The sequence below is a fragment of the Fukomys damarensis genome, unplaced genomic scaffold (genome assembly GCF_012274545.1).
Source record: "Fukomys damarensis isolate Sample0158 unplaced genomic scaffold, DMR_v1.0_HiC HiC_scaffold_25, whole genome shotgun sequence".
Taxonomy (NCBI): Eukaryota; Metazoa; Chordata; class Mammalia; order Rodentia; family Bathyergidae; genus Fukomys; species Fukomys damarensis.
In genome coordinates, this window is record NW_022900937.1 from 22,538,289 (window position 1) to 22,561,781 (window position 23,493).

Genomic DNA, 23,493 nt, shown 5'->3' on the forward strand with positions numbered 1-23,493 from the left:
CCAGTGGGGTCCCTGACACCTGTGTCAGCATCAGCTAGCAGTTTGCTCACAAATTCCCGTTCCTGGATTTCAAAATCTCCTCCCAGAGCAGGGCAGCCCAGCATCCTGGGGCCACAGGACCAAATACCTGGAGCCCGCAGCAACCACAAATTACTTGGCCCCAGGCCCAGGGCTGGTGTCCAGGGCTTCCTTCTCTGAAAGAGCTGCTTTTACATTCTGTGATGATGGTTCCGCTGCTTGGAACTCTTCCTTAGAAAACAAGCACTTGATGCAAAAGGATGTCAAACTGCTCATGGGCTTCCTTCTCTGAAAGAGCTGCTTTTACATTCTGTGATGATGGTTCCGCTGCTTGGAACTCTTCCTTAGAAAACAAGCACTTGATGCAAAAGGATGTCTGAGGAAAAACTGCTCGTCACAACTCTTGTTTACATTTGTGAATGTTTGGAAACAAGTCAAATTTCAACCAGTAGCGGATTAAAATAAGTGATACATCTATACGGTGGGAGGTTGTGGCCATCCGAACTGCAAGGTAGGTCTCCATCACAAAAATGAAAATATGCCCACCATCTATTGTGCTCAGAGGGGAAAAAAATCAGATGGCAAAAGGACAGAGACCCAGTAAATGTGACAGATGATCTGCATGTATGGTACAGCTGTATGTCACATATCACCTTGGGAACACTTCATTTTCACCCCCAAAACATAGATCTAAATGCTATTATGGAGAACCTTCAATTCACTCTTATTCCACACCCCCCACACAAACACACACACACACACACACACAATTTTTGGTACTATAGAAATTAGATCTAAATGCTATTATGGAGAACCTTCAATTCACTCTTATTCCACACCCCCCACACAAACAAACACACACACACACACACACACACACACACACACACACACACACAATTTTTGGTACTATAGAACATTTCAAACATAAGTAAAAGTTTTTTGTTTTTTTTTGTCTTTGTTCTTTGAGACAGGGTCTTGCTCTGTTATCTAGGCTGGCCTTGAAGTCATTATGTAGCTCTGGCTGGTCTCAAACTCACAGTGGTCCTCCTGCCTCAGAACTCACATGTGCTGGTGTTACTGGCCAACATATCCACTTAAGAAAAGCAGATTAAAAAGGACAAATATCCCTTAGTATCCATGGGGTTTACATTTACAGATACAACCAACCACAGATCAAAAATATTTTCAAAAATTTATGTCTGTATTGCTAGGTGTGCTGATGCGCTCTGGGAGGCTAACACAGGAAGACTGAAAGTTAGAGCCCGGCCTGGGCAATTTAGCACTCTAGTGAGAACCTGTCTCAAAAGAAAAACCGTGTTTGTACTACACATACACGAACTTTTTCTTGTTACAAATCTTTAAGCAGTATAACAACTATTTAGATAGTAATTACTTTGTATTAGGTATTGTAAGTAACCTAGAGATGATTTGAATGTAGTACACAAGAGGATATGCATAGATTACAGGCCAAGACTTTGCCATTCTGTATCAGGGAATTAAGCACCCCGGGTTTTGATATCTTTGAGGGTCTTGGAAGAGACTCCCTGAGGAATATGACTGTACAAGAATTCCAGTGCACTATTATTCAATTTTGATAATTTTCAATACAAGTATTATTTTACCAAAACCCCAAATTGTTACTCTCTTCCTGGATTATCTGGAAACGGCTATCCCCTAGACTTCTTTGTTGTTGTTTAAATAGTTTGTTTTGAATCTAGATCCAAATAAGGTCCACAAAAAATGAGCCGATACTGTTTTGCAGGTTCCCTCTCTATATTTATTTTCTTTTTATAACTTTTGGTTGAAAAAAAAAAAGTCCTATAAAGTTGCATTGTCCAGTATAGTACACACTTGACCAGTGAACATTTGAAAAGCGGTTAGCAGGGCTGAAAAATGAAATTTTAAATTTCATTTAAATTAATATCCACTTAAATTTAAAAGACTGATACTTGACTCAGTTATTGGAAAACTTGAAAATCTGGAGTAAGCTGGTATATGAATCTACTTTTTCAACTGTTGATTTTATGAAATCTAAGAACAGGTTAAGTACTTCGGATGAAAATTTAGTATTCAAAATAAGATGAGCTTTCAGTGTGAAATACACAACGATTTTAAAGATTAGTATCAAAAGAAGGCAGGGTATCTCATTACTGATTTTGTATTGATTACATGAGGAAATGGTAACATTTTGGATTTCTTGTGTCAAAACATATTAAAATAATTTCATCTGCTTCTTTTTACTTTTTTAAATGTGGTGGCTAGAAAAATTTGCTTATTTCTTTACTTATTGCAGTGCTGGGGATCAAATCAGGGCCTCTTGTGCTAGGCAAGTGCTTTACCTTTAAGCACATCTCAGCCCTCCCGGAAGATTTTGAATTAGTTACATATGTGGTTCCCATTACTGTTGTACTGGACAGCACTGCTGTAGGATTTTTCAATTTGGATTTTGCTGATTGAATCCTCATATGTTGTATGACATGTTCTGTCTTCCCCGCATTTCCCATAAATTAGTAATAGAAGCTTGCTCAAAATGAGATTTGTTTCAGGGGAAGGACTACACAGGTAACACAGAGCACTTCTTTCCAGGGCCCTCGCGTCTCTCTTATAGAAATGGTTGCAATCATTAGAAGGTGGTAGATGGATGGCATTCTAATTCAATCTTTCCTCTTTGCTTACTGGCAGGAATGCTTTTATGCTGAAACCCTCTCTCCCCAGCTCTCTGATTACATGAGGTGCAGATCAGAGAGGAAGGATTGGACAAAAGCTATAACTTTTTCCTTCTGGTCAAAATATTGAGTTGATTCTCTAGCATTCTCCAAAGGTGATTAGTGAGGGATTTTTTTATATTGCTGTGAAGCCACAAGTTAAACCCCCGTGCCCGCTTTCATCTGAGTAGTAAGGATGGCACTCACAGGCGATGCTACCAGGCACTAACCCACCCATCAGCACCTGCACCTTCACACCAGGTGCGCTGCCTCTTTGGCTGTAAGGATCCCACGCTGTCTGCTGTGAGGGTTTTGACCAGGTGTGGGAGGTTGTTCTGCTCAGGCAGGGACATCTGGGAGAAGGCACAGAGAATGAACCTTCACACCTCTAGCCCTCATCAGCCCTGGGCATATGCCTACCACACTCCCTTACCTCTCAGGTAGGACACAAGCTCTTCTTTTCTTCCCTCTTGTCTACTTTTTTTGTTTGTTTGCTTTTGTTACCAGGAATCAAACTCAGGACCTTATGTTTTCGAGGCAGGCGTGGTGCCACTGAGCTAAATCCCCAGCCCTTTTCTGGTCTACTTTTGAGTTTTGAGTCTCGCAGGAGTGTTATTTTCCTCATGTAGATTTTAGATATTTCTTCCTAAATTTATACCTAGGTATTTATACCTAGGTATTTTCTTTTCTTTTTGTTACCATAGATTGAATATTTCCTTCCATTGTGGCTTCTTCTAGTTGGTTTGATTTGTACATGTGAATACTATAGCAGGGTACTGGGAATTGAACTTGGGATCCTGCACTTGCGAAGCAGGCAGTAGAACCACTGAGCTGAATCCCCAGCCCCAAATGCTATAGATTTTTGAAGGATAGTTGTATCATTTGCTGCTACACAGAATTTACTTTTCATCCATAGTAGCTTTCCTGTTTGTTTCTTTGGGTTTGGGAGATATAGGATTGCACTATTTGCAAATAGAAATAATCTAGAATTTTGCAATGAAATCTACAAATGACTTTGGTATGCAGTTTTCTAGATTGATCTTTGTCAGATTTTGGGATTAAGTTATAGCTATTTCACAAACTGAATTTGGAATTTTCCTTTCTATATTATACTCCAAAATAGTTTAGGTAATGCTGGGTTATCTAATTTTTAAATATTTGGTGGAAATCCCAAGTGAAATCATTTGGACTTAGCCAGGCATGGTGGCACATGCCTACAATCCTAGCACTTGAAGGGCTGAGGCAGGAGGATTTCCACAAACCTGAGGCCAGCCCAGGCTACATAGTGAGTTCAAGGCCAGTCTGGAAGAGTCTGTTTCAAAACACTAAAATGAAAAAAAAAATCATTTGGACCTGACGGTTTTTGTTCTGTGGTGGCCTAAAACATGATCACAAAGAGGCATTAGAAAACATTTAAGAGTGAGGGACGTGTTCTGTATCTTGACGAGTGGTTATAAGATTGTATATAATTGCCAAACTGCATAATTATAATGAGTGAATTTTATTATATACAAATTATACTTCATAAAGCTGAGGAAATGGACAAAAATTCTTTGATACCTTTCCTATCAAGAAGTAGAGTCAAGCTGTGAATGGTGGTATAGGCTTGTCATCCTAGCTACTCAGGAGGCTGAGACAGGAATATCACATGTTTGAACCTACACTGGGCAATTTAACAAGACCCTGTTTTAAAGTGAAAAATAGAAAGGACTGGGGATGTAGCTCAGTGGCAGGGTGCTTGCCCAGCATGTGCAAGGACCTAGATTCAATTCTCAGGACTGAAAACAAAAAAACAAATCCCCCTGAACCAAAAAGAGGTGGAGGCAGTGCCCCTGCTTTTAAATCTGGGTGGGGCCACAACTACATTAACAGCCTGCTGTGGAAGTAACACTACAAGATATCCAAGGTTAGGGCATTGAAGGCCAAGTTGGCCCATTCTGGTCTCTGGAACACTCATCCTTAGGAACCCGAGCCACTGTGCACAAAGCCTGACAATGAGAATGATATGCTAGATAGGCCCACTTGTCGGCCTCCGACTCTCAGTGCCCGTAGACTTTCCTCGGCTACCCTAGCCCCCGTGTCAGATGCATAACTGAAGACGCCATCTTGGAAGCCCGTCTTCTAATCCCAGCCATCCCAACCTCAGCATCACATTATCCGAGCTGGGGCTCAGAGTCCATATGCACGGCACGGAGGCCAGTGATTTATACCACGACATTATGGGCCGGTGCATTAGGCAGCAGGGGATAATTGGAACATATACCTTCCATTTCAGTCTTCATTTCTGAAATGACAGTTTTTATTTCCTTTTCTTTCTTCTTTTTGAATTTTTTCTTAAATGTCTTCCTAAGTTCTTCTAATCTTGTTATGCCATTCTTGCATACATTATCATTTTTCATAGTTTCCTTTAAATTAATATATTAGGTTATAGGTTTGATCTGTTTAATGGGCATGTCTTTCTAGTGAGCCTTTCTGTCTATAAAGACATTATTCAGTCCCTTATTTTCTTTCTTCTTATAGTGACTTTGGGTGGGTTTTGTTCCTGATCTTTTTCTGTTGCTCATTTTAAAAGATTTTTATTAGTCTATATTTGAGATGCATAATAAAAACATTCATCACAGGGAATTGGTATATATGCATATCACATCTTGCTCAGTTTTAATGAGGGGAATTTTTTTATTCTTTTCGCAAAGAAAGGTAGATTAAGACAACTTTCCTAGATTCACACTCAGTTTTCCTTATGCTATTTTGACAAAATGATTTAAGAATATCTATATATGGCCAAATATTCTCTGATAGGTCCCCTTGCTCTTCTGTCACTTTTATCTGAATTATTTTTCTTTCTCCTTTTTATTTTTGGTTCTGGGGATCGAACTCAGGGCCTTGCACTTGCCAGGCAGGCATAGTGCCACTGAACTAAATCCCTGACCCCTTTTTATTTGTTTTATGAAGTTAAAGCTGGCCTTGAATTCACTATGTAGCCCAAGCTGGCCTCATATTGCCAGTGATCCTCCTGCCTCAGCCTCCCGAGTGCTGGGATTATAGTCATGTGCCACTATATCCTGCTTGAATCGTTTTCTTCTTCTTCCTCTTTCGTCCTCCAGATGTCCCTCCCTGTGATACCCAGTTTAAATTCTGCTCCAAGCAAGTCTATTTCACTGCAGAACTTTATCCTGAAACAAAGTTGGCCTTGTTTAAAAACACAGAAAGCCGAGAGTGCCCCAGGCCCTTGCACCCTCCTCAGGTGCCCCTGCAGACTGGACCCTGTGAATCTTCCTCAGCTTTTGCTTGATAGGCTTAGCTTGGGCTGCCAAGATTCCCAGGGCAATTTGTGGGTTCTTGGTTTTCTGAGCCACCAGAGTTTATTTCCTTTTCTTCTCTTCCTCCCACACAATTGTCAAAACCACAGGCTTCTCACTGGTGTCAGGAGCTTGTACCCACCTACTCATACTTCAGAGTTGTGGCTACACCTTGTCACCTAGTCTCTTTGTAGGCTGAGGATGTAGATGCCCTCAAGGCATCTGCCACAGAGGGCTAGTGTGGGGCCTGGTTGTTGCAGACCTTGTTTCTAGCAGCCCAGTAGAGATGACTGTAATTTTTAAAAATTGTGTTTTTATGGAAGAAATTGGGAAGTTCAAAAGTTAGGCTACTTCTGTTTTGGAAAGGTCTGGCCGTTTCTCAGAATGGAAACGGATTTACCATATGACCCCGAAGTCCCACTCCTGGATATATACCAAAGAGAACCCAAAATACACGTCAACCCAAGCATCTACACCCAAATATTTGTAGAGACCTTATTCATAACAGCTGAGAGATAGAAACAGCCTAAATATTCAGTAAAGGATGAATGAATGAATAAGATGTAGTATATACATACAATGGAATGTTGCTCAGACTTCAAAAGGAATACATTTTTTCATTCATTCATTCATTGGCAGTACATGGGATTAAACCCAGGGCTTTTGCACCAAGCTACATCCTCAGTTCTTTAAAAAAGATTTCTTTTTTATTTTTTTTTTAACATTCTGAGACAAGGTCTTGCTAAGTTGCTAAACTGTCCAGGTTGAGTATAATTTATGACCCTCCTCCCTCAGCTTCCCAGAGTGCTGGGATTATAGATAGGTGTGCACCACAATGCCTGGCTAAACAAATGAGATCCTGACATACTTTACAGCACAAACATTATGCTAAATTTAATAAGGCAGACACAAAAGAGCAAATACTGTATGATCCATTTATATGGAATCCCAAATAGATAATTTTATAGAGACAGAAAGTAGATTAGTGGCTGTCTAGGGCTAAGGGGTATAAAGGAGATGGGGACTATTAACGGGGCCCCGGTTTCCTTTTGGGGTGATGAAAATGTTTTCAATTGATTTTGGTGATGATTGCCCAAAGCTGTGATTACACTAAAAACCACTGAATTGTGTCGTAGAGTATGTGAATTACATATCAACAAAGCTGTTACTTTGTTCAAAGCAACTCTATTGTCAGTACCACCATCTTCTCAGCATTCTCTTATTTTAAAAAATATTAATTATTCACAAACGTTAGTCCTTCCACGCCTTGTACCAAGTTTCACATAAAGCACGTGGTGGACACTCCCAGCAGGGCACCGAGAGGGGTCTGGGAGGGGAAGAGGGTAGCCGAGTGCACCCCGAGGAAGGCTTTGAGGCTCCAGACCGTCAGCTGTGGGGACAAGGAGAGGAGTCTGCCCCTTGCCGGCCCCCACCTCAGCCCCCAGCTGCTGCAGCTGCCCTGAAAGGAAACAGACGCTGCCATTGCTGCTCTTTCCCACTGGGAGCTCTGTCCTGGCCCTTCCCCGGGCTCCAAGGGCTGTCAGGGTCACCTCCTGCTCCCCGAGACCGCGCCTCCCCCGCCCCCCCAGATCCATTTTGCTTTCTGTCTTGTCAGACAACAAAGACACTGGAAGAATTTATTTACCCCTCCAGCCAGCTAATGAGACAATTCAATGAAAAGCAGCCCCCACCTCTTGGAGCCTCTGCAGGCCTCTGACCGTCTTTTCTGTGTTCCAATTCCCAAGCATTTATTCTACATATAAATTTTCCACGGTGAATAGACACCATTCTTCCGGGAAACCCATTTGTTCCCTTGGCTATTTGATTTCCATCTCTTGCTTTGCTTTTTATTATTATTGTTAAACTGTAATTAATTCTTCTCCCATCAGCTTCTCTTTAGTGCCTCTGCCTAATACTGCATGAAGTGCCTTTGCTCACCCCCAACTACACACCTATTCTCAAGAAGAACAGGGCCTCTGACGTTTCAAAAACCCACAAGCTGCTAAATCTTTCCCTGCGTGAGCCCGGGTTAGGGGAGGGAGGGTAGGTGGGGTTGAAATGATTTCATAGTTAAGTGACCGTGACTTTCAGTCAAGCTGGGATAGTTCTGATTTTATTTAGCAGGCATTTGAAAGGTTCAAAGTTGTGCAGGAAGCCTAAGAAAAGGCCTAAATGTACTTTAAAACGTGACCCCTGTCCTGTCGCTTAAATTTGGAACCGTACTCTTCTAATCTCTAGAGGACTTCCGCTGCATTCTCTTCTCTCAAGCATGTTTTCCATGACATTTGCTCAAGATTAGTTCCTTTGTAAGGTTTCCCAGCACCGTGGGCAAAGTTTCCCAGCACCGTGGGCAATTCCACGCTGGCATCTATGGTTGGACGCGCAAGGTCCCCCAGAAAAGTTTGCATCCTAATCCCTGGAGTCTGCCAGTGTGACCAATGGAAACAACATCTTTGTCAATATATTTAAGCTTAAGATCTCCAACTGAGGAGCTCATTGTTTAGTACTCAGGTGAGCCCCAAATCTAAGGCAAGTATCCATTTAATAGACACACAGGGGAGAGAGGGAGACAGAGAGAAGAGTAGCAGGTAATGTGGAGACAGAAGAAGAAATTGGAGTGCTAGGGCCACAAGCCAAGGAACACCCAGGATGTCTGGCCGCCTCCAGGAGCTGCAATAGACCAGGAGTGATTATCTTCTGGAGTTTCAGAGGGAGTGCAGCCTGCTGACACCTTGCATTTTGGACTTTGGGCCTCTAGAACTGTAGAAGAAACATTTTTTTCTTGTGTTAAGCCACCGAGTTTGCGGTCATTGGATACAGAAGCCTCAGGCAGGTCTGTAGTTTGCTAATTCATTATGAGCAGAAAACACAGAAGAAAGGACTAGATAATACGAAGTCACAAAACTGTCACATGCTGGGCAATTGCCTTCAGATAGTAGATGGCTCAGCTGTCAGATCAGACAAGGCTGTCTACGTAACTTAAGCCTAAAGCAGGCACTGGGTGCAAGAAGTGAATTTCTATGACCCAGAACGTGGCAGAGCTGCCTTCCCACAGCTTTGCTTTTCAGCAGTGTTGTCCTCTTGTTCAAAGAGGAGATGGTACACAGCTGCCCAGATGGGACTTTTTCTTTTTTTTTCTGTTTTTGGTATCAGGGATCAAACTTGGTACCTTGCAGGCAGGGGAACCACTGAGCTAAATCCCCAGCCCAGCTGGGACTTTTTGTTAACTGCTGAGATTCCTCCCTCCAATTCCTCCCACAGATTATCGTCATTTCTTTTAATGGCTGGAAAGAATAGTTTTGTGAGTAGTTAGAGAAAGGTGCAGGTGTCAGGGTCTCCATGTCATCTTTCAAAGGAATCATATTTGTCTGTCTCAGAAAACGGCCCATCCCAGCAAGCCGGTTCTTTGCGTATTCATTCATTCAACACATATTTGTTGTAGATTTTGATTTTTCTCTCATCAGTTGATGATACTCTATCATAAACACTCAGTATTTTTTTTTTTTTTTTTTTTTTTTTTTTTTTTTTTTTTTTTTTTTTTACTCCATTTGGTCAGGAGATTTCTGGTCATTTGCCCTGCAAATGTCTCCTTGGTTCATTTTCCTTCTACTACTGACCTCCTATGTTGTGTCTGCTTCAGCTCTTTGTCTTAGCCCCAGGATTTCATCCAAGCTAGTTTGGGCCCATATTTTCTGTCTTCCCGTAGAAATAGTACCTAATTGTGCACATAGCGAGTCTTCACCAACGAGCTGTTGAGCAAAAGGCCAATTTTCAGGTCTTTATTTTAGTAGACTTTATCCTGTGGGAAGAAGTTTAAAATTGTATATTTAAATTTCTTCCACTTCTATTATCTTAAATAACATCCTCACAGCTTAAAGAATGAGTTTTCTTTATGTATCTAACTTGCTACAGTTGTGTGCTTTCACTTGTGTGTACATATACATGTTTGTGTGTGTATATGTGTGTGTACATGTGTGTTTGTGTTTGCATTCAGAATCTCTCTGGTAACAGAGATTTATTTTCCTTCTTCCCATATCTCAAAAGTCCACTGGATGAATTCAACTAAAATTATTTCTCTTGACCTAAATCAATCAATACATTAAATACCAATGGGATCAATTATGGCCTCAAAAGTTACTTATTTTTAAAAAAGTGAAAAGGTGAGGGTGACTGTGCTTGCCATTCAAATGGGACTCTTGCAACACCCTAAAATGTTCCACTTGGTTCTGCAGCCCACACACAGCAGAGCAGTGAGGCCCAGCTTCCGTCCTGATGAAAAGTTTTCATTTTAGGCAGCCAAGGCCTAAGTAGAGGCCCATAGCTGTGAAACAAGGGGCGGGGGGGATATGGAATTTACAAAGCTCAGAGGGGCAACTGCCATTCATTTGTGGTGCCTCATATCTCTTGCCTTTGGCTTGAATGTCAGGCTCCAGTGAGAAACAGAATCTTTCCTTTCACAGAGGAAACCCCCAAGACAGACCAGGAAGAGAGCTGCTCCTTGAAAGAAGTCTTGGAGAAGAAGAGCTGCACTTCCCAGGGGCAGGGGAGGGGATTGCAAGGGGGGTCTGCATTCCCCGGGCACTTCTGGGGTCTCACACACACCAAGGCCTATGGCGAGGGTGAGGATACGCTATGGTGGGAGCTTGGAGAAGGAAAAAGATTTAGTTGATTTCTTCTTTTATTTAGGACTTTTGGTTGTTCAGTTGGTTTTGTCTTTTGGTGACTGTTGTTAGTTTGGGAAAAACAAAACAAAATAAAACAGGAGTCCGAGGGAAAGCTCCAAGGTTTCCTCAACCCTGTCCTTGTCTTTTCACTGAATTTGGGAATTCACAGTTGGGCCACACCCACTCAGTGTTCTGCTTCCAGTTGAGGCTAAGACCGGTGTCACCAACACCAAGGCCAGCCATGGGTAGAACCGGATCATCGTGTATACCAGTTTTCAAAATTTCATGTGTTCAACAATGAACATGTGAAAAATAATGCAAGTTCTGATTATTTCAGCCTCTCCTATTTTCCCCAGTGTTCCCCATCTGAGTTAGTCAGCATGTGTACCCACAGTATCTCTGGCATATGGATCCGTTTTACTGTTGGTGGGTGATCCTGATCAGAGTCCTCCTAGAACTCAGTAGAATGAGGTGGGTGTTAATTGTTACCCCCTCTCTTCCATATTTATCCTCCACTACTTTCTAGATGACAAGCTCTGGGGTCACAAGAGGGAGTACAACAGCCAAACACTGTGCTGTTGCGTTGTCTGACTCCTAGTTAGGAGACACATTGAGCACATTAGTCATTAGGTGCTTATAAATCTCATTTAAAAAGGAAAACAGGTTGGCGCAATATAGAGCAGTTAGGAGGTAAGGTCATTTTTTTTTTTTTAGGGTGGATGGGAACAGTTTCTCAGAGATACTCAGGTCTGGGCCTCTGTGATGATATGCATATGACCTTGAGGTCTTGAGCAATCTTGATAGCTCACGAGTAAGGCATAAAGCAAGACAATGAGTGGCCATGTATCTGGGTCTGTGGATGGCACCATGGTCTATGGGCCAAGCCAGTAAGATCTGAGAGGCCTAAAATTTCACCATGGACTGTTTCCAGCTTGGTACCATACTACAGACCTCTAAGCAATGTCCAGACCTATAGAACAAATATATTACATAGAAAATCTTATGCTCATGGAGCTTTAGAAAATGAATTTGAATCTGTTTACTCAAAGTGCAGGTGACCAAAGATCAACAATTCCGAGAAATGAGAAATTTGAGGTAACCAGGTGAATATGATCCCCTTGGGATCCTGCAGGAATCCTGAGGAAGGCAGTAAATTTTCCATGGTACATGGGATAGAGGCTTGAGCAAATTTGATTGTCCACTAGAAGAGGAAGATTCTGAAATACTGAAGATCGCAAGGTTAATAGAACTAAAAACATACTAATTGATTTTTAAAAACCAGAAACCTACAAAGTAGTAAAAATTGCTAGCACAGCATTTCCATCCATTTGGTGTAATACATTCATGCATTAAAAAGTAAACTCACACGCTGGCCCCTCCGACTTTCCCCTCTGCAATTGTGTCTGATGGTCCAGCTTTTAGAATAATGCAGTACATGGAGTCAGAAGCCCAGAGATCCATAAACCATCCAGACATCTAATAGTGCTTTAAAAGGGGCCCTGAACGCTGGAGGGTAAGTGGCCAGTAATGGCTGAGCTAGGTACAGAGGGGGAGGAGAGAGGGCCCAGGGCTTTGGGGGAGAGTGAAGCAGGACTGTAGGAGAATTTTTATAGCAGCTATAAAAGCAATCCTCATGCACACACAGCTCAATTCGGAGTTGGCCAAATAAACTCAGCCCTCACAGTTCATGTTGCCAGCCTTGGCTTCAGTTCTGGCAGCTACTGTCTTCAAGACCCAGTAAAAATGCTTCCAGAGGAAGAGGGGCTCCATGTCGCAGTGGAGCCAGCCCAAGGATGGCTCCCAGAAAGGCCTCCTTGTTACCAGGAGCTACAGGCAGCAGGCAGCCCTCCTGGTCAATGGGCTCCTGGCAGGTGATTATTACTATTCAGCACCAGCCCTTGGCTCCTTGGAACTGAACAATGGTGTAGGCTTCTGAGTACAGGCCAAGCTCTGCCGAAATGGAAGGGGCTGTCTGTCCTTGCAAAGTGCGATGATTTAGGGCTGCTGACCCTGCAGCCCATTCCCATAGGAACTCCAAATGGAAGTGCTCACCCATCAATACTCCTTAAACTCCCTGCTCTCAACCAGTCACCACTGACAAATGGAAATTTCGTGGCCCAGCCCTGCTCTGAAGCAGTCAGTCCACACTTACAGGCTTCCTTGCAACTCCCAGTTTAGATGTACTGGGAGAGGAAGGCCATTCTGAGACTGATAAATGTTCAACCACCTGCTCTCTAAGGGACAAAAGCCCTGATTTGTAGCATTTGCTGGTTTCCATTGGAATAAATACTCCCACCAGCTGGCAAGTCACACTGCTGGACACAAAGTTGGGAAGAGAGTTCACTATCCTATAACAGCTGGAAATAACCTCAGGGTCATAGATAATAGCAAACTTCAGTAAGAATTAAGGAAGCCATGGCCAAGTGTGTTGGCACACGCCTGTAATCCCAGCACTGGGGAGGCTGAGGCAGGAGGATCACTGTGAGTTCGAGACCAGCCTGGGCTGCTACTTAGTGAGTTCCAGGTCAGTCTCAACTACATAGTGAGACCCAAAAAAGAAAGAATTAAGGAAGCCATGGCCAAGTGTGTTGGCACACGCCTGTAATCCCAGCACTGGGGAGGCTGAGGCAGGAGGATCACTGTGAGTTCGAGACCAGCCTGGGCTGCTACTTAGTGAGTTCCAGGTCAGTCTCAACTACATAGTGAGACCCAAAAAAGAAAGAATTAAGGAAGCCATATGCTTTGTGCATTCATAAGCATTGTCTCTCATATCATTTAATTTTAAATTTATATAATTCATTTTTTAATAATCATCATGTTTAACCACGGGCTTTCAAAATCTCTAAAATATTAGCAACTGACATTTGTGAATTAGTATGCTAGTCAGCTCATGCACACCACTGGTTGGGCCCTGGGGGCTTCTTGCTTTAGGTGCTAGGTCTAATTGCTTTCTATAAATTTCTTCCATGCTTCTCTCTCCTTTGTTGTTTTCTCTTTCCTTCTTCTCTCTCTTTCTGGGCTTTCTGCCCTGTGTATTGAGCACTCAGCCCCTGTACTCAGCACACGATGGATAGATGGAGAGACTCTTTGTGGGGAAGACATGTAGTGCTCATCCATACCCATGTGTGCTCTTTTGGCAGCAGGAGGATGACACTTTTCCATCTTCCAGCAGCAAGGCAGAACCAGATGACCAGCTCTGTTCCAGGGCTGTGAGTGAACATGACAATGTATCGAATCGCTTCTAGACCGCAGTGCTCATTGATGATGTAAGACCTAACGCTCTTTTCCTGTGACCGTGATCTTGGAAAAAGTGGATTGGCATGAACAAGAAACAGGCATCAGACTTTTTGGTGTTGCTTGTTAGCACAGCAGAACTTGGTCTATTCCAATAGTGTATGGCCTCTGTGCGCTTATATTACCCGGAAATCCTGAGTCTGTCCCTCCAGGGCTCCCTCCCAGATCATAATCTCAAGGGTCTAGGAATTTCCAAGTGCTACAAATTTTGAGGGGTTTGTTTTTCTGGTTCATAAAAGTTCAGCTGTCAGCAATACGGGGTTGATGAGCACAGTGATTCCACTTCTCCAGTGTTATCCTGAATATGTGGCTTTCTTCTCTGGATCCAAGGAATAGGATCCATTTGTTATTCTTTCCCATCCAGAAAGGAAAAAAATGAGAGAACGAGGGGGTTGGGAGAGGGAAACACAATCCTTTTAAGATCAGAACTCCCCATCCCACCCCTCTACCAATGTGGCGTATTACTTTTGCTCACATCTCGCTGGCCCAAAATGTAGTCACATGGGTATGACTAGCTTCAAGGGAGGCTGGGAGCTGTGGTCTTTACCATGTGTCCTGCGAAAGCTTGTTGTTGGAAGAAAGAGGAAGGCATGCAGGGAGAATGGTGTAGTCCTGGCAAGGAAGAAGCTTTAGCCAGTGTAGAGAAACTGCCTGGGTTGGAGGAGCTCTTCCCAAGTGGAGGGACTGGTCCTTTCTGGCTTCCACTAGGAAATGGCTGCCCAAGTAGCAGTTCCTCTGGGGGTATGCAATCCCATTTCTCCAGTATTATGGCTCAATTCCAACTAGGCAAGGTCCTTAAAGTCACAATGCTACTCATTTCCTCCAATCAGTTTCAGCCAGGGTGTCTACCATGGAGGGCAGAGGGAAAGGGCAAGGAGCACCTGTCAGGCTAAAAGCAAAGCCAATGCAGAGAAAGCAGAGAGAGAGAGAAAGATGAAAAGCTACAGACAACACTGGCAACTTCATTTGAGCACCTCGACCCAGCCCTGCTTGACCAGATTTCCGTGCATTCATCATTATTGAGCCAATAAATTGCAGGCTTTGTTTAATCCAGTGTGATTTGAGTTTGTCAATTGCATCTATAAGAGTCCTTATCTATTACAAGACTCTTTCTCTAAACTTTAAAAATAAGCTCTTATGGATATAAACTTTTCCTCTTTCCCTTGTGTCAGTGTGGCTTAAATAGGTTAAGGTGAGCCATGTAATGAACAATTGAGGCAGTATTTTAGACTTCAGTAGAGCTGGCTCCACCTCTCAAGCTCATAGGTTTGTTGAGGATCTCAAGATGAGAGTTGTAATGGGTGATCCAACAGGCTGTCTTGAAAAATTACATGTTCTGCTGCTATTGTGGCTGCTGCTCTTTTATTTATTTATTTCTAGAGAAAAGCTGCACCTAAATCTCAGTCTGGGTTGGGTCAGGATCACCTCACGATGCCCCTTAGTTATGTAAAGTGTCAGGCCCACAGTTTACCCCCAGCCCTAGGGGAAGGTGCAGCAGAACTTTTAGTGGGCAAAGCTATATAATGCCTTAGGTGTGCAGAACTCTGAGAACTGGGACATTTGATTTGCAGAGAGCACCCAGAGACCTTTGGGAAGAAACAACTGAGAAACTAACTCTTCCTCTGAGACCTGAAGTTACTACCCAGGAAGAGTAAGGAGAAACTCTGAAATAAGCTAGCCATAATGGCACATGCCTGTAATTTCAGCTACTGGGGTGACTAAAACAGGAAGATTTCAAGTTCAAAACCAGACTTAGTGACACGCTGTCTCCAAAGAGCTGGAGGTTTAGCTCAGTGGTAGAGTGCCCGTGGGTTCAATCTCCAATACCGTAACAAACAATAAACTTAGGAGAATCCTAAAATGTAGGGCTCAGGACACAAGACATGCTAGAGCCCACTAGGCCCAGGTCTTCTAATGCAGATCCCCACCTGTGAAAGAACCTCTCTCTCTCTACTATGGTAGCAAACAGACAGCTGTAGTGATAGTCACAGTAGCAACAGCAGCAGCAACAGCTAACGGTCATTAAAGCAGTGCTGTATACTAAGCACATTTAATCAATATCTCCCGTAATAATCCCACCAATCCTCTGAGCTCTGCACCACGACTGCCCCCACTTAACAGATGACAGAGTGGGAGAGGCAAGATGAAGCACTTTGCCCAAGGGATTCTGACTGCAGAGCCCACACCATTTACAGCTCCTCAGCCATGAAGAAGCTCTCAATGGTACTGACTGGTTTGGAAATAATTATGTGCACTTCAGGTTGAGGAGACACGGACACAAAGTGTTGCCATTTGATCATCGGGATTATTTCTGACAAATTTATGGTCTGTATAGTAGTCTGTGAGGAGTGGATTTAGGAGTGCCCAGAGCAACGGGAAAATATAATAGGGATTGCTCACTCCCTTCTGAATGCCAAATCATTGAGGAATTTTTGGAAAGAGCAGTACCACATAGAAATTACATGTGAATGCATTCTTTGAGTAGAGTCATGCCCTAAAAGTACAAATAAAGCAGTTATTGATTGCAATAAAAAATTTAAATATATAGTTAGTGATCATGAAGATTGGTTAGGTCTTCTGGACTACCTCCTTGCAATCGCCTATACATACTATGATTAATCTCCCTGACAAACTTTTCCATATGCCATTTTCTTTTTGGTTTGTTTCCCCACCACCACTATTTTAAATTTTAAGCATTATTTTTACAATTTTGTATGCTATATATGTCCAATACTGAAGGTATAAAGTGTGTGAAGACTATTAAAGACTTCTAAATCATTTTAAGCATTTTAAAAACAAAATTGACTGCATAAAGATGCATTATCACAATACTGACTTTATGTGTAAGCATTTGTGTTCATGTAAAAATGTTGAAACTTTTTCATGAACGAAGAAATATCTGTCCTTTTATCCATCTCTCTTTGTGAAGATGTGATTTCTTGAGATTTTGCTCTTTGGGTGATGGTGTATGCAATGTTTGACTGATCTAATCAAAAGACAGGCTGTCAGCCAGGCCAGGTGCCTATCATCCCAGCAGTTGGGAGCCTGAGGAGAGAGCAGTATCGTGAGTTCCAGGACAGCCTGGGCTATGTAGTAAGTTCACAGCAAGCCTGAACTACACAGCTAGACCCTATTTCCAAAATGAACAAACAAACAAGTGTATTGTCTGTGACAGTATCCCAGGTAACCACAGTTACAAAGCTGGGTGCACATAATTACCAACCACAGTGATACATACGCGCTTCACTTTATGAACTAGTTCTTTATGAATAGTTGGTCTGCTCCTAACTGCTGTATGGTGCTGCTGTATGGTGTAGTCATCAGTGTAACTGAGCATCTATGTTCCTGAACATATGCATGTTGTCATGACCTATTTATTGTGTAAAGTGGCCTATGAAGTGTTCTCTGGTGTTTTTGTATGTTTCTCAAATGAATCCTCTTTACAATGTAAATAAATAGCATCAATTAAAAATTTTTTCCAGAACTAAATTTTTAGAATTTTGATCTTTTGAGATTTTCAGATTTGAGGACTCTTTTGGGATTTTTACCCAAACCATCTCCCCATTAATCTAGGAGGAATTGGGAAGGGGAGGTTAGAAATGGGAAGGATGGTCCCCTACAGGAACCAGAGAGAAGCAAGAACCACAGAAGGCTTGTAGGTGCCAATAAGAAATGGGATGGTGAAATGTATTTTGATTTCTTGCAATACCAAATTAATTCTTCTCATTCTTTCTAATTCAGGAAGTTTTACTCTTGACTACACATTGGTCTTAAAAATCCTGAGGCTGAGGCCACTTCTCAGACCAGGGAAGCCAGAATGTCAAAGATTAGAGCATCAGAATTTTTGCAGATTTTCAGGTGATTACATCATGTGGCCAGGGTTGAAAACCAGTTCTCAAATTTTCTGGTCTTTATTGTTAAAATCCATGGTTTATGAATACATTGACTATACCCAGTAGTTCCGAGTGTTCTTGTGAGCTAGGGTATCCCAGAGTGTATGTCTGAGTCCCAGATCTCCAATGCTGAGCAAGGGCACCTCTGGAAAGACTCCGGACAGGCACTGTCCTTCAAAGGTTGGCGACACCGTCTGGAGAGCTTATCGACCAGGTCCTGCTCAGCAGAGCTGGAGCCCCTGCAAGCCTGATGCTGCCTGTTGCAGCGTAAAGCCTGGCAGAAAGTCAAGTGGGAGGAGGAGGTGGTGTCCCTAAGGAAGAGGGGGAAATCCTACCCCAAACAACATGGCATACATTTGAGGAAGAAGCCAATTGCTTTCCTACTGGGACCAATGAGTCTTAGCAGACAGGATTCTGAGCTGCCAAACTCAGCCTCAGCTTTCCAGAATCCACCCTGGTAGCTCAGTTCTGGAAAGACAAGGGAAGATCATTGTATTCTGAGCACTTTGCCCAGAGTCTCCATGCTGGTAAAACCCTGGGATGAATAATAGGATTCCCTCTGGGGTCTATGACAATCCCTCCTGACTTCCTGGACCTCAGTTTCCCCTTACATACAATGAAGAGGTTGGACAGCTCACCCCTAAAAGTTCTACTAGAAGCTGCTCAGGGGCCACTGTGATGCCTGGTGAATGGTTTCCTTTCATGAGGTAAACATCTGATTCCTCTCAGTTCTTCCTAAAGGCCAGTCCTCCCAGGCTCAGGGTTCCTGAATGATCTGCCCTATCAAATCCCTCACTGGCTTCCTGACCTGACCAGAACCAGAAACCTTTCCTCATCTGGAACCCTGGGCATGACCCAGGTCTTTGCTATTTCTCTTGGATTGGGTCCCTTTAATAACCTCTTTGTCTGGTTCCTTAACCCTCTCTTCTCTAACCCTACACTATATCACTAGCAGACCCATCTTTCTGAATCAGCCCTGCCTTTGACCCTTTTACTCAATACCCTTCAGTGGGTCATAAATACTTCTGCCCTCAGTACAAGTTATCTGCCCACCTCCCGGGGCTGAGAGCTGCTCTGTGGAGAGATTCCTGCATGGCCAGCTGTCCCTACCACTATCCTCTATGCATGCAGCAGTCACATCTTCCTGCTTCTTCCTGGGCTTCCCAGCATGGAATGTCTTCCGTTTTCCTGCCACTTTGGAAATTTTACCACCCGTTCAGGTCCCACTCTGTTTGAATCTCTTCCAAGTCTGTCCAACCTATCCCAGTGCAAACTGCAATCTGTTTATCATTTTTACCTCTTTTTCTTTCTTTTTTTTCTTTTTCTTTTTTTTTTTTTTTGTACCAGGGATTGAACTCGGGTCCTTGCACTTGCAAGGCAGGCCAACGAACTGCTGAGCTAAATCCCTGGCCCTACCTCTTTTTCTGATAAGAAGTTGGCACCATTATTTTGGATGTGCGTGGACATACTGAGCTCTCTTAGGGCTGAAACCATGACTTGGACTTGGTCTGTTATTACCATGATTCCTTGTGACAGGCTTTGTGCACAGTGGATGGAGACACTTATGGCTGCTCATCCAACAGCAGTGCTGCCTTGCTGGCTACCTCAGCCACCAGTCTCTTCAGGGACATGAGAGAACCTGAAAGCTGCATCTGGCAGCCTCCCATGCATAAGGCCAGGGGTCCTTTGCGGCACTGGAGCCTGAAGGGGGCTCTGATGGGGGCTGTAGGAAAGATTACTTCCTGTGGGAGGCAGGAAATTCCCATATTTCTCAATTTCTACCAATCAGAGGGAACAGACAGCAACCTCAACCTTAACCATTGCCTCCTCCCAGGCCTGAGCTAGGACCACTGAACCAGAGAACCTCACAGCTCTGCATAAGTTGGTAAGATCTTGGGAACAAGCCCTAGAAAGACTTAAATACATGGTTCTTTGTTTTGGTTTCATTTCTGATCATTTCAAGTCAGTAGCCAACAATTAATGCTTTAGAAAAAGATAAAATTCTGTGATAATGGACCTACTGACTCATGTACTCTTAGAAAATATGCCTTCCTGACCCCTCTAGGCAATCTGCTCATACCATGAAATACAAAATTGACACATGCATAGCGGTGAATATTATTAATGATCATAAAACCATCCAACTCCTTGGAAAATCCGAGCCTTATTTCTGACACAATTATCCCCTGCAGCAGACTGGTTATTCATGATGGAAAGATGTATTTCCTCTCCTTTGTTAAAATTTACCAGCCATTAATTCTACTAAATGAGAGGCTTCTCATGTTATGGACAAGTAAAAGCTTTGCCCTGAGGGAGAGCTGCATGAAGAAGTCTGCCTGCTTGGGTCTAGGGAATCCCAGCCAGGGCCTCTGCTGATCTGGGAGAGTTCTCTCTGTCACTCCCACTAATGCCCGTCTGTAAGCATAAGCTGGCACCTTGGGTGGTTGGGTGGGTAAGACCTGGGACCTGTATCCTCTGGGGGACTGGAATGAGGGAACACATCAACCTTTCCCCCCACCCCAGTATCAAGTTCTATGCACGGATTAATACGATATACAAAATATCAGTTTGGTAAACTGGGAAATGCACAAGGCCTGACCAGACTCTACCTGTTCCTAGTGTTCTGGAAGCTTGTTCACCTTTAACTCCTCATCCTGCCACTGTGCACATTTAAACAGGAGCAGCCAGATTCCTCCTGAGCGACCCTCATCCTCTCCCCCACTACTGATTCAACCAGAGTCAGCACCTGATCAAAACTGGGCCAATCAGGGTGTCTTTCCAAATACTGTCTGAAACTGGAACTCAGAGATATTAGTTTTTCTTTGGATTTCCTGGACATGCAAATTCAGAAGAGGTCAAAGGTATATTTTCTGCAAAAGCCAAAATATAAAAACAGAGAAGATGGAGAAGCACAGAGGGAAACAGATGTATGTGAAAGCAACTGGGGCACCTTGGGTTTCCCACTCCTGACTCCAGTCCCTGCTCATAATCTAGTCCTGGAATCTGGCTGCATCTTTGCCCTTGGTTTCCAGGAAACATTCTCTACCTCCATAAGAAATTTTACTCAAATAAGCTTCTGTGATTTTTAAACAAATCACTGTCCATCATGTAACCATTAGAAGTTTGCTTATAAATAATTTTTAGTATCAAGGGAGATTGCTTCTGTTGTAATGATAGGTCATTTAAAAAGCAGGCTATAAAAATATACAAACAGTGTGATCCTAATAATCTAATGGATGAGTTTAAAATCATAAGACAGTATATATGATTATTTCCAAGTAGTGGGATTACAAGTGAGCTTTATTTTGTTATGTCTTTATGCATATGTTATGCATTTAACATATGTTTGTCAAGTACTTAATTTTATAATGAGATTCGTTTAAGAGTAAAATAGTTAAAAATCTTTTTGTGATTCTCCCTTTCTTCTCGAAAAAAATTGCAATAGAGGAGCCAGTTCAAGTCGAAGTGTGCTCACTAATAAAACCTAACCATGTCTGAAGGACTTGGGAGGGAGAGCTTGGAGAACTCCGTTAGGATGAGGAATCAGAACCTGCTAGGGGAGCCCTCAGCATGAAGTCAAGCTTTCCAAGCTGGCCCTGGTGGCGCCTGGGTTTTCAAGTGAAAGATAATTTCATATAGAGCAGGGGACCCTTTGCTCATAGTTCTCCAGCTAATCTCCCATGGCTCAAATTATAGTAAGAGAATGAATTGAAAGAGAAAGTTCTCTTTCATTGACAACCCAAGGAGCCAGCGGGGAATGAGCAGCCCTCACTCACTGCAGGATCCTCTAACAGAGTGTCACAAGTCAATGGGCAGAGCCCGTCTGCCTCCATTTTGCTACTGACTGCTGCTATATACCATGGGTTTTGTATGACAGCATGGGTGTATGTAATAATGGTGGCAACCATGCATGGCAGAGGTGGCTGCACTCAGGAGTAGCATTCAAGCTACAGTGATGCCCAGCAGATGCAAGGCCAGTTCCTAATTAAGGCTGTGGGTGGAGGATCCCACAGAATCCAGAATGATCTCCAGCCAAGGCAGCCACACCCAGTGCTAGAAGGATGGGAGCACAAGAAGCAGAATAGCAGTAAAAGAACAACTTGTTGGTAGCAGATGGACAGCTGAATGCAAAGTTGAAAGCTAAATTGTTCCAGAAACCCTTAGTAAACTGCTAATTGACCAGAATTCTGCCACATGGCCACCTCCACTAAAGAGAAGACTGAAAAAGCAAAATTTCATACTTTCCATTCTTAATCTAACAAGAAAGGAAGAGAAAGTATTGGGGGAGGTAAGTACTCCTTTGGTAAAAGTGAGTTTTTAAATTAATTAATTTATTTATTTATTTTGGTTTTTTTGAGACAGAGTCTCACTATGTAGTTGAGACCAACCTGGAACTCACTATGTAGCCCAGGCTGGTTGTGAACTCACAGCGATCCTCCTGCCTCAGTCTCCTGAGTGCTGGGATTACAGGCATGCACCACCACTCCCAGCCTGTAAAAGTGAGTTTTTAAAGTCAGTATCAAATTAAATATAGGCAAATACTATGGAGAAAAATCTAGAAGGATTCTGCACTCAGACTAGTTTTGTGAGGCTATCATATCCCTGTATCAAAAGATAGTGAATGACTGTTCATTTATGTTTTAAATTAAAACAAAATGTTTAACATATGCCTATGTCATTTTTTATAATCCCATACCGTAACTGACATTTTCCAATTTGTCAACTGGGTCCCATTATATCCAGCAGATTAAATAGGCTTCTACCATGTTTTTTCTTTATTTTGGAAATAGCTTTATTCTTTTTAAAGATTTGTGTTCATTATAAATATGAGATCACACAGAAATGTACAAAGAATATAGCAAAATTCACTGGTTAGGGTGAACATCCCTCAGACATCCCTCTGTGTACACCTATTAAAATACTGCACAAATGGGATCATGCTGTTTCATTACCCCCCCCCTTTTTGCACTCAATTACATGTGTCATCAGCAAATTTCCATGTCATCAAATAAAGATCTACATCATCATTTAGTGTGTACTGCATGGAAGTTCTGTAACCAATGATTTACCTCTATTGATGCACAACCATTTTGCGCCATTATAAACAAAGCTGAGACAGAAGTCCTGGCTGTTTGATCTTTGCATGCTTTGGCAATTATTGTCTTAGGGAAAATTACAAGAAGTGGGATTGTCGGGTCAAAGGTGTACTCATTTGAAACGATCATTCCTACAATCCTTGTGTATTCCACAAGGGCCAGACCAATTTATGTCACCACCAGCAGAGCATAAAAGGGCTGAGCTCCAGCCCTCCCCAGTCCAAGGATTTGACATTCTTCTGTTTCCTTAAGTAAAACTTCAGAAGAATTCTCTTCATCCATTTTTTCATCTACTATGTCCTTTTTTAATAGATGGCTTTTTTTGCATAGGTTCCATGCTGAGCTTTTTTTCCTACTTACTTATCTTTCATTGAAGGCAGCTTTATTCAGGTTTACCATTTGCTTAAAAATAGTGAGTGAAATCTCCTTTAGTCTTTTCCCTGTTATTCAGGTTACTGTTTGGACCCTATCTGGGAAGGGCCACTTTCTAGATGGCCATTCTCTAAGCACTGTCTTCAGGG